The following is an 11,615-nucleotide window of genomic DNA, read 5'->3' on the forward strand; positions in this document are numbered from 1 at the left end:
ATCCTGGCCTGCCCATTGCCTGTTGTGGTCAGCCTGATCGTCAAAGCTGCTGTGCCGAGGTTGCAACAGCCCCATGCGATGCATGGCATCCTGGCTTGTATCAGAAACAGTGTGGCCAGCAGGCCTAGGGAAGTGATGGTACCTTTGTACTTGGCACTGGTGAGGCTGTGCCTTGAGGTCTAGAGCACAACTCTTAAGAGGAGCAGCTGAGGGAGCTGGGGTTGTTTAGCCTGGAGAAGAGGAGGCTGAGGGGAGACCTTATCGCTCTCTACAACTACCTGAAAGGGGGCTGTAGAGGGGTGGGTGCTGGTCTCTTCTCCCGAGTGACAAGTGCTAGGACAAGAAGAAATGGCCTCAAGTTGCATCAGGGGAGGTTCAGATTGGATATTAGGAAAAAATTCTTCACTGACACGCGGAAACGAACTTCACAACTCACACAGAGTTATAAAGCAGGCATGTTGTTTACGGCGCCGGGTGCAAGGGGATTTCTCCACAAAGCTTGCACACAGGGTTAAAATCATGACAGGTATTTAAAACAGTTAACAAAGTTAGTTACGCCTACTGGTGCTACTCCTTAATTAACTATTGGTTAATACTTTTCTTACTTCATCTTAAAGTTACAGTTCTCTTTTAATTCACCACGCATGCTCAGAGAGTAGGGGGCTAAATTGGGTTGGGGCTTCTCTAGCTAGGAGGTGTGTTTTTTAGTATTAAAATGAGATTATAATGAGACAGGTTAACTCTAGGGCACTATTTTGGCAGTCTTTTCTATTTTTCTACGATTCGTCCTTGTGCTAATCATTATTGCTAGTTAGCAGAGAGTCAGTGAAGACAATCTTTATCAGCAGAGAGTCAGTGGAGACAGTCTTTATCTCTAATATGTCTAAGTACCAGGTGCAGTTGTTACAAAGTATCTTCTCTACACTTTTCTTTCTTACTTATAACCCTTGTTTCTCAAAATGCCCTGTAACATTCCCCCCTTTTCTTTCCCTTAAGCAAATTCTTTTGCTTTTAGAAGTGGTTCGTTATGTTTCATCATTACTTTTAGTGTCCATACTTGCCCAATAATTTCCTTCAGTTTATACCAAAGGATAAGATTCACTATTGTTAATGTTGAGGTGGCTATTAGTAACACCAATATCGGGTGGGTCATTATGTTTAAGATTTTGGTAGCTGACAGGGAATAACCCCTAAACACATCCCACCAATTGTGCTCCCCGTCTGCCTTCACTCGTTCCACTACTTGGTGTATTTCCTCTGTATCATGATGGACAGTAATAAAAGTCTTTCTTCCACTTTCTTGAACTTGTTTTAACAATCTTTTTAAATTTTCATGATGTAATAGTTTTCTTATTAGAGTGAGATTCATTCCAGTAGGGGTGGGCTGTATAGCCGGAATGAACGTATAATTAAATTGTAGCAATTGAGAAGTAGTAACAGGAGCCGTGTAGTTAAAATCACATCCTGTAAGACTAACAAAGTTGCAAATGCAAATATTTGAATGGTTGCTCATGTCCACCATTTGATCATCTACTTGTACAAGATCACATTGAGATCTCAGACAAACACATCCCATACCCCTGTAAATTATGATGGTTCTTAGGGTCTCATTGGGATGCACCTCAAAGTGACAAACATTTTTTTCAGTGTCAAGACAAATATCTTGCCCTTTGATGGTGTTTCCTTCACAAATAAATCCTTGCTGGTCTCGTACGATACAGGCCTCGACATCAATAGTTTGTCACTTATTCCTGTTTTTCATAGCCCATACCCTATGTCCTAGGGGATAAAGTACAGTTCCATGGTAATTTAATCCTAGTGCAACAATCGGGTATATGTTATACACTAAAGCTTTATATATTGTTAGTAGAAAAGCTGTAGCTGTGTTGTTAGTAGGGTCAAAGGTAAAATTAACCAAATGCCACCACGATTGGAATCTCCTTTCAAATTTTGTTGCGTTATTCCAAATCACCTTTCAGATTTCTTTTGGTAGGATTCCGTCTTCACCTTCCCTAATGATTGCAGCTGCTATTGTCTGTAACCATAATTGAACTTGGATACAACTGAGTGCTGTGGAAACATTAGTCTGAGCCATGTCTAATGCATTTATAATCAGTTCATTATCTTTTTCATTAAGCTTTTCCCACTGTGGTAACATATTTGCTGTAAGCCATTGGCTGGTTCCTAAAGTTAGGAGGGAAGATCTTAAAGGGTTCTGTATTTTGTTTAGATCACTGGTCACCATTGCGAGTTTGTTCCTTATTATCTCAGTATCTATACTATTTAAAACTCCCAGTCCTGTTCCTACTGCACCAATCACATGTCTCCTTTTCTCATTCGGGAAGGAAGGGTCCTCTTATGCAACCATGACGTCCACCCTATGTGTAAGGGTCTTATAAATGATGAACAGGATGGTTCTGTATTAATAATTCCACTCGCTTAAGAGACCATATTGGATTAGACATTACCTGTTGCTGACCGACATATTACGTATGGTCCTGTCGGATACACATATGGTCCTATTTGCTCAGGTTCTGTGGGACTTGATTTAATAGCCTGAGTCGAGGTAGTGTAGGCAGGGGGAGTAGTGGTTTCCTCTGGTGTCTGCAACTGAAATCTAAAAGTTAGAGCTTGGGCCCCCTTTTGAGTTGCCCCCAGACATATTATGGTCACCGTTTGAATTATATTGAAGGGATACCGACAAACGTCCTTTCTTTTACATATTGTGCTACCTGTTCTATTGACAGAGTCCCAGCCAGAATCATTTTTGACAGTAATTTGGGTCTGGAGGAGGCAGGTTACTTACATTAAGGAGTCTACAACCTATCTGGACCTCCTTTCCTTTCTCAATCATCCAGGTATAGACCGAATCTATTCTTTCCCATTCAGTTGGTCGCAGTATCATGTTATTATTACATATTGCCACAGTTGCCAAATTCAACCCATTCCCGAGCTTCCCGTATACCCAAAATAAGCGTTTGTCCAAGGCCACTCCCAACAGTGGTTACAGTTCAGTAGAGTCATAAGAATCCATATCACCGCTTTCGAATGCGAAGCTTCAATGGTCCCATAGGTGTCGATTCCCATCGTGGCTTAGGGGCTTTCTTCACTCTGGTGTGATGTACCCACGAGGTCTGCTCTTTAATCTTGATCATTGTATGGGTTGTCAGCAGCACCTGGAAGGGGCTTTCCCATTCCGGTTTCAGAGGTCAATCTATAAAGGACTTCACATACACATAATCACCAGGCTTAACATTATGCACCAGCCCATCAAGACCTCGGGCTCTGGTTCCTAAGACAAGTTTCTCTATCTCCCAAAGTTGTTTTTGCAGGTTTACAATATAATCAGATAAAATTTCATCTCCAATCTGAGTTGATATTCCCGCCTGTACAATATAGGGCCTCCCGTACTATATTTCAAAAGGGCTCAACTCCTGTTTAGTTCTGGGCTTAGTTCTAATTCTCAGGAGTGCCAGAGATTGTGGCAATCCGGCCTCCTCCTGCCCAATTTTACAATCTGTAACTTAATTAAGTGGTTCATCTTTTTCACTTGACCATTTGCTTGTGGCCTATATGAGGTATGTAACTGCCAATCCCAAGAGTTTACTAACTTGCTGAACAGTTTTTTGCAATGAAATGTGATCCTCTATCCAAGGAGATTGTTGCAGGAATTCCAAATCTCGGTATTATTTCTTGTAATAGTGCTTTAGTTACTTCTCTAGCCTTATTAGTTCAGCAAGGGAATGCTTCTGGCCAGCCTGAAAAGGTGTCTGTTAGAACCAGCAGATATCGAAACCCCCCTTTTCTTGGAAGTTCTGAGAAATCAATTTGCCACTGCTGTCCTGGATAGTTTCCTTTCCCTATCTGTCCAAGTTGGACTTTAGGGCTTACTTTAGGATTATTTTGCAAACATATTTCACACTGCTCTGTCACTTGTTTAACAGTGGTGTAGAGGTTCCGGGCAACTATACGCTGACTCAAATGTTTATACAAGGCCTCAGCTCCCCAATGGGATTTCCTGTGTTCTGCTATAACTATGGCCCACAATAATGCAAATGGGATTATTATTTTGCCCTGCGGAGTCTTTGCCCACTTACCTTTCTCTACTTCTCCCCCTACGTCTTCAACTAATTTCTGATCTTCTTTGGAATACCTGGGTTCACAATCAATTTGTATTTTACCATCTGGGACCAAAGACTGCACCTCTAATTCACCTTTCTCAGCTGCTCTTTTGGCTTCTCAGTCTGCCATAACATTGCCCAATTCTTGAGCGGTATCTCCTTTCTGATGAGCCTTGCAATGCATGATAGTCACTTTTTCAGGTTGCTGTACTGCTTCCAGGAGCCTAAGAATTTTTTCAGCATGTTTTATATGTTTCCCTTGGGTGGATAGGAGTCCTCTTTCTTTCCATATGGCTCCATGGGCATGGACTACCCCAAAAGAATATTTGGAGTCTGTCCAGATATTAATCTTTTGTGTCTTTGGCTAGTTCCAACGCTCGGGTTAAAGCGATTATTTCTGCTTTTTGTGCCGAAGTATTTGGGGCAAGGGCTGCGGATTCTATTACCTGATTCACGGTGGTTATTGCATACCCTGCTCTGCGGACACCTTGTCGAACAAAGCTACTTCCATCTGTGTACCAGGAATCCTCAGCGTCTTTCAGTGGCTCCTCCTTTAGATCTGGTCGGCTGGAATAGACCGCTTCAATCGTTTCCAGGCAGTCACGTGATACCGGTTCTCCCATGGCTCCACTGAGGAAAGTTGCTGGATTGACAATGTTAGTAACAATTATTTCCACATCATCCTGTTCCACCAGAACAGCCTGATATTTAAGGAATATCTGTGGTAAGAGCCAATGCCCCCCTTTCACCTCTAATACTGTGGATACAGTATGAGATGTCAGCACTGTAATCTTTTGGCCCAATGTAAATTTACATGCTTCTTGAATATTTAGCACCAATGCTGCTACCGCCCTTAAGCAGCTAGGCCAACCTTTACTTACTTCATCAAGTTGTTTGGAGAAATACGCCACTGCTCTTCTATATGGTCCCAAGTTTTGGGCTAGGATTCCCAGAGCTATTCCCTGTTTCTCATGAGAGAACAACCAGAACATCTTAGTAATATCTGGTAACCCCAAGGCAGGGGCTTCCATTAATTTCCTTTTCAGTTGCTGGAATGCTCTTTCTGCTTCCCCATTCCAGGTGAGGTCTTTTGGATGAGATTTCAACAGTTTATAGAGTGGTCTTACCGAGAGTCCGTAGTTATAGATCCATAGACGACACCATCCCGTCATCCCTAAAAACGTACGGAGTTCTTTAGTTGTCTGTGGTCGAGTTCGGCAGATGGCCTCCTTTCTTGCTGTTCCTATGGTCCTTTGGCCAGCAGTTATCTCGTACCCGAGGTAAGTTACCTGCTGCTGAGCTATTTGGGCTTTCTGTGGAGAGACTTGATAGCCATTAAGTCCAAGAAAATTTAGCAGACTGACTGTCCATAGTATACATAGTTCTTTTGTTTTAGTGGCTATCAATAGATCATCTACATATTGTAACATTATTCCATCTCCATGTGGTCGCTCCCACTGTTCCAAGTCTTTAGCTAGTTGGTTCCCAAAAAGAGTGGGGCTGTTTTTAAACCCCTGTGGTAACACAGTCCACATTAATTGTGTCTTTCTCCCAGAGTCTGGGGTTTCCCACTTGAATGCAAACAGCAACTGGCTCTCTGGAGTCAAAGGTAGGCAAAAGAAGTCGTCTTTCAGGTCCAATACAGTAAACCAGGCCAATTCAAGTGTCAACTTAGTTAATAATGTATATGGGTTTGCCACGACAGGATGCAAATCCTCAACAATTTTATTAATAGCTCTGAGGTCCTGTACCATTCGATAATTACCATCTGGCTTTTTGATAGGTAGAATGGGAGTGTTATATTCCGATTCATACTCTGTTATTATCCCATATTTGATAAATCGGTTGATTATTGGTCGGATTCCTTCCCTATCTTCAGTTCTGAGGGGATATTGCTTAATTCTTACAGGCCGCGCCCCCGATTTGAGCCTGACCATTATTGGGAGGCATTTTTTGCTTTTCCTGGTATTTCTGAGGCCCATACCCCTGGATATACTTGGTTCTGGATTTTGTCAGATATTTCTGAGCTAACAGGAGTATCTATGAGGGCCAGACTCAGAAGTTCAATTAGCTGGTCATCCCCCACTTGAAGCTCTATTTTTGCTTTCTCAAATTTTATTTCTGCTTTTAGTTGTTCCAGTAAGTCTCGCCCCAATAGACGTTTTGGTGAGTTGGGCATATATAAGAATTTGGGTATTGCCAATTGTTTTCCCAACCTAAATTTAAGAGGCTTTGAAAAGTACACCTTTTCACTTTGGCCAGTAGCTCCTTTACCATTACAAAATCATCATCCGTAGGTGTTAAAGCTTGGTTAATAGGTTTCATCTTGAGAAAAAAAATAAAATCAAGGTCAGGGTCTGCCCTTTCTCTGTGATTCTGAGCAGCTGGGCTGCTGCCTCTGAGAAGCAGCTTTGAGGCGGGAGGGGCCCCCTTGGGCACACACCACACAGCACCGAGCTCGGGCCTCATCACAGCGGTTTTACTGGGCTCCGGCTCCCTCCCCAGCCGGGGGAGGCTGCAGGACCGTTTCCCTGCTTCCATCCCATCTGGGAAATGCGGTACCGGCTCCCTCTCAAAAACAACATCAGTTGCAACAAGGTGTTATAATTCACGGTTCCCTTAAAGGGCCATTTCTCCTCATCATTTTTATTAAAGTCTTTCTGCTCACGCTTCCTCCTGGCAGCTCTCTTACCTCCTTCCAGTGAGCGAAAATACAGCCTAGAAGGCTCCTTTTCAATATTCCACCACTTTGTTTACCTCCCATAATGAACACCCTGCCTGCAGGGGCTTATTCCTCAGCCTAAGAATACAACCGGATTGAATTGACAACAATAATACCTTGTCCAAGGCAAAAGATGCAAGGACGTACTCGCCCCACAGCGAATGCACCTAAATTCAAGACAATTGTCAAAAAGGAAATACTGTACTTATGACACTCCAAACACAGCACAAACAAACAAGCAACACCAATGGCAAATCAGACAGGCACTCCACGCCAAATAAACCTGTCACTATTCTGTTCTACATTTCCCCCCCCACACGTACCAGCGACATTCTTACTGATTCCTTATACCTTTTATATTTCCACAAAGCACCTGCTTCCTTGACACTCACTATGCCAAAAATCATCTCGTCCCCAAACTGTACTCAAACGTTCTGTTTACAACCAAAACATTCAAAAACATATTCAGTTGCATGAAAAAATCCTGATATCTGTGTATAAGACAATAAGGGTTAACAATCAGGTCGATTAACACAGTCTGTCATACGCTTCGTCCGTCTCCGGACGCTCTCCTCGCAGAGAACACGGAACCGTGGATCAGAACTCCGCACTCGCCCCGCAGTCCAACAGCATCTCACTCACTCAAACACTCACCCAACTTACAACAACTTACAACAACATTAATTGTATATAATGAAGCACTTTTCACCGAATACACGGTACCGGGAACAAAACTTCTTAAGTATATAGATTGTAATGACTATCATAAAATACCAATTATAGCCACAATAATATAAATTTCAGTTCCCATGGGTTATAATAGTTGATCCAAACGATAGCAGCCCCGCGTACTTCCCTTAATCAGGGATTCCCACGTTCAGGTAGCTATCCCATACTCCCCGCAATTTCAGCGAAGAGCACCCCCGCACATACTTCCCTATCCAGGGATTCCCGCGCCCTCACTACTGGATTCGAATCCCTCCTGGGGCGAGCACCAATGCTCTTTACCTCGTGTAGGACGTCTCCTCACGACTTACAGGTTCCCCTTCCTTAACATACCTGGTCCGCTGATGGTCCTTGTCTGTCCCTGCAGTGATCGGGCAAGCGAGGGAGGTCCTCCGAGAAATCTCGGGGCGCGCCAAGGATGTCCCCCTCTCAGCCGGTCCCGCAGCCGGGCAGAGAGGGTCCCATCTGGGGTGCCAAAATTGACACGTGGAAACGAACTTCACAACTCACACAGAGTTATAAAGCAGGCATGTTGTTTACGGCGCCGGGTGCAAGGGGATTTCTCCACAAAGCTTGCACACAGGGTTAAAATCATGACAGGTATTTAAAACAGTTAACAAAGTTAGTTACGCCTACTGGTGCTACTCCTTAATTAACTATTGGTTAATACTTTTCTTACTTCATCTTAAAGTTACAGTTCTCTTTTAATTCACCACGCATGCTCAGAGAGTAGGGGGCTAAATTGGGTTGGGGCTTCTCTAGCTAGGAGGTGTGTTTTTTAGTATTAAAATGAGATTATAATGAGACAGGTTAACTCTAGGGCACTATTTTGGCAGTCTTTTCTATTTTTCTACGATTCGTCCTTGTGCTAATCATTATTGCTAGTTAGCAGACAGTCAGTGAAGACAATCTTTATCAGCAGAGAGTCAGTGGAGACAGTCTTTATCTCCAATATGTCTAAGTACCAGGTGCAGTTGTTACAAAGTATCTTCTCTACACTTTTCTTTCTTACTTTTAACCCTTGTTTCTCAAAATGCCCTGTAACACACTGAAAGGGTTGTCACACATGGGAATGGGCTGCCCAGGGAGGTGGTTGAGTCACTACCCCTGGAGATATTTCAAAGACGTGTGGATGAGGTGCTTAGGGACATGGTTTAAGTGGTGGACTTAGCAGTGTTAGGTTAACAGTTGGACGTGATGATCTTACCAGTCTTTTCCAACCTAAACGATTTTATGATGGAGTAGGGAGACTCAAATGCAACCCTGGTATTCAAAGTACACTGGCTCAATGCTTTAAGTTCTCCCTTCTGTACCTGCCTGAGCAAGCTGAAGGGTATGGCCAGCAGCTAGCCCTGTGGCGTTAGAGAGTCCTGAGTAAGTTTTATAGGCAGAGACCACTTAGCCCTGGTGCCTCTGCTGACTCGAGGTTGCTTGTGTTTGTTGCTGGCAGTTTTCCCCACCCCTTAAAATGACTACAACAGTTGCCCGGTCAGGTAGGATCCCTGGGGAATTATCCACAGGGTTGCAGTCTGACCCAGGACCTTGTTTAAAGGAAAATGTACGTTTTCCTGCTAACCATGAGAACCTCTGTGCAGGTGGAAAGATCAGAGCACATAATGCTTATTTGGAGTTTAAAAAAAAAAATAAAGGAAATGAGAGGGCCTCTTGTGTTAAGCCAAGCTCTGGAGTAGCCTGTGGACTGCCAGGGGCTGGCTGGAGCAAACCAGAGGACTCGGCCGGGGTCTAGCTAGGCAGGGCAGGTGGAAAGGAGATGAGAGGTGCTGGGGCCAGGATGCAGGTGCGGGAAGAGCTCACGCAGGGGTGGCGGTGGGGGACAGAGCGGGGACAGGCGGGGTGTGCGGGGAGGAGGGGGCAGAGCCGGTGGGCGGGGCCGGCCTCAGGTGAGAAGCGGTGGTGGGCTGCGAGCGGTCTGGGCGGGAGAGCCGATGGGGTGCCCGCGTGTCGCTGAGGGGGCTGTGAGTGTCCTGAGGGTCACAAAGGGGGGCGGGGGGTGCCCCGCGTGTCGCTGAGGGGGCTGTGAGTGTCCTGAGGGTGACAAAGGGGCGGGAGGTGCCCCGCGTGTCGCTGAGGGGGCTGTGAGTGTCCTGAGGGTGACAAAGGGGCGGGAGGTGCCCCGCGTGTCGCTGAGGGGGCTGTGAGTGTCCTGAGGGTGACAAAGGGGCGGGAGGTGCCCCGCGTGTCGCTGAGGGGGCTGTGAGTGTTCTGAGGGTGACAAAGGAGTGGGGGGTGCCCGCGTGTCGCTGAGGGGGCTGTGAGTGTCCTGAGGGTCACAAAGGGGGGCGGGGGGTGCCCCGCGTGTCGCTGAGGGGGCTGTGAGTGTCCTGAGGGTCACAAAGGGGCGGGGGGTGCCCCGCGTGTCGCTGAGGGGGCTGTGAGTGTCCTGAGGGTCGCCAAGGGGCGGGGGGTGCCCCGCGTGTCGCTGAGGGGGCTGTGAGTGTCCTGAGGGTCGACAAAGGGGGGCGGGAGGTGCCCCGCGTGTCGCTGAGGGGGCTGTGAGTGTCCTGAGGGTGACAAAGGGGCGGGGGGTGCCCCGCGTGTCGCTGAGGGGGCTGTGAGTGTCCTGAGGGTGACAAAGGGGCGGGAGGTGCCCCGCGTGTCGCTGAGGGGGCTGTGAGTGTCCTGAGGGTGACAAAGGGGCGGGGGGTGCCCCGCGTGTCGCTGAGGGGGCTGTGGGTGTTTTGAGGGTCGCCAAGCGGGGGCGGCGGGTTGCTGCTGTGCCGCCGTGGGCTAGGCGGGTGCATCGCTCCCGCGCGCCGTAGGGGGGGGCGCCTCTCGCCCTCAGCCGCGCCTGTGCCTGCCCTCCCTCAGCGGCGGGGCGGGGCGTGTCGCTTTCGCGCCGCCTTGGGCTCGTCAGGCGCCGACGGCGCCGGGTTTGAAACCGCGCTGCCTCACTGCTCCGCCGTTCAGCGCGAGGGACGGCAGCCACACGGGCTGAAATGCGCGCCTGCGGCTGGGGTGCGCTGTGCAGGGTTTGGTAATGGGTCTTGGAGTGGCCGTGGGGCAGGCTTTGGGCTGTTGCACAGGGAGGGAGTGCTGGGCAGCTGCCTCAGGGGACAGCACGGTGTTTCAGTGCAATTTCTGAGGGAAAAGCTGAGGTAATTTAGAGGGGACAGTGAGCTTTAGCGGGGGGGGGGGGGGGGGGGGGGGGGGAGGGAAGCTGAAGTAACTTAAAAGGGTCAGAGAGGGGACATCTTGAGGGTAAAATGTGAGATAATCTATAGGGGACAGGATGAACTTATTTGCGGGAAAAGCTCTGAGGTAAGTTAGAGGGGACGAAGGTGACATTTTTGACAGAAAACCTGAGGTAATTTAGATGAAACAAAATGACCTTTTTTGGAGGGATGAATCTGGGGTGATTTAGAGGGGAAAAATGAGCATTTCTGAGGGAAAGTGCTGTTAACTCAGAGAAGACAGAGGCTGCATTTTCGACAGAAAATCTGGGATAACTTAGAGGGTATAGAGGTGATATTTCAAGCTGAATAGCTGGGGTAATTTAAAGGGGACAAAACAAGTGTTTTTGTAGGAAAATCTGAGGTAATGTAGAGGGGACAGGTGGCATTGGGGAGGGAATAGTTGAGGTAATTTAGAGGGGAACCACCAGACAGTTTTTATGGAAAATCTGAGGCACCTCAAAATGGACGGAGTAAGCATTATCAATGGAAAGCCTTAGGTTTCTTAAGAGGAACAGAAACAGTATTTTTGAGGGGCAAGTTTGAGGTAACTGAGATGATAGGGAAGGCACCAGGAGAGACCTCCATCATTTATGAGAGTAAAATTGAGGATGGTTAGGATGGGGTGAGCATGTTTGAGGGCAGTATATAAGGTACCTTAGGGAAGATATTGGCAGCATTTTTGTGGGAGAAGCTATGGTGTTGCAAGATGCTAAAAGTAGGAGGAAGGATGAAGATGTTAGGAGGTCATGCTACATGATTTGTGTAGTTATTTAGGCTCTAAGGTGCAGGACAGCTGAAAAGAGGGTCATGGAGAGGGATTTTCATAAAAAAAAAAGGCATCCGCATAGGACT

This window comes from Gavia stellata, chromosome 31 (assembly GCF_030936135.1).
Source record: "Gavia stellata isolate bGavSte3 chromosome 31, bGavSte3.hap2, whole genome shotgun sequence".
Taxonomy (NCBI): Eukaryota; Metazoa; Chordata; class Aves; order Gaviiformes; family Gaviidae; genus Gavia; species Gavia stellata.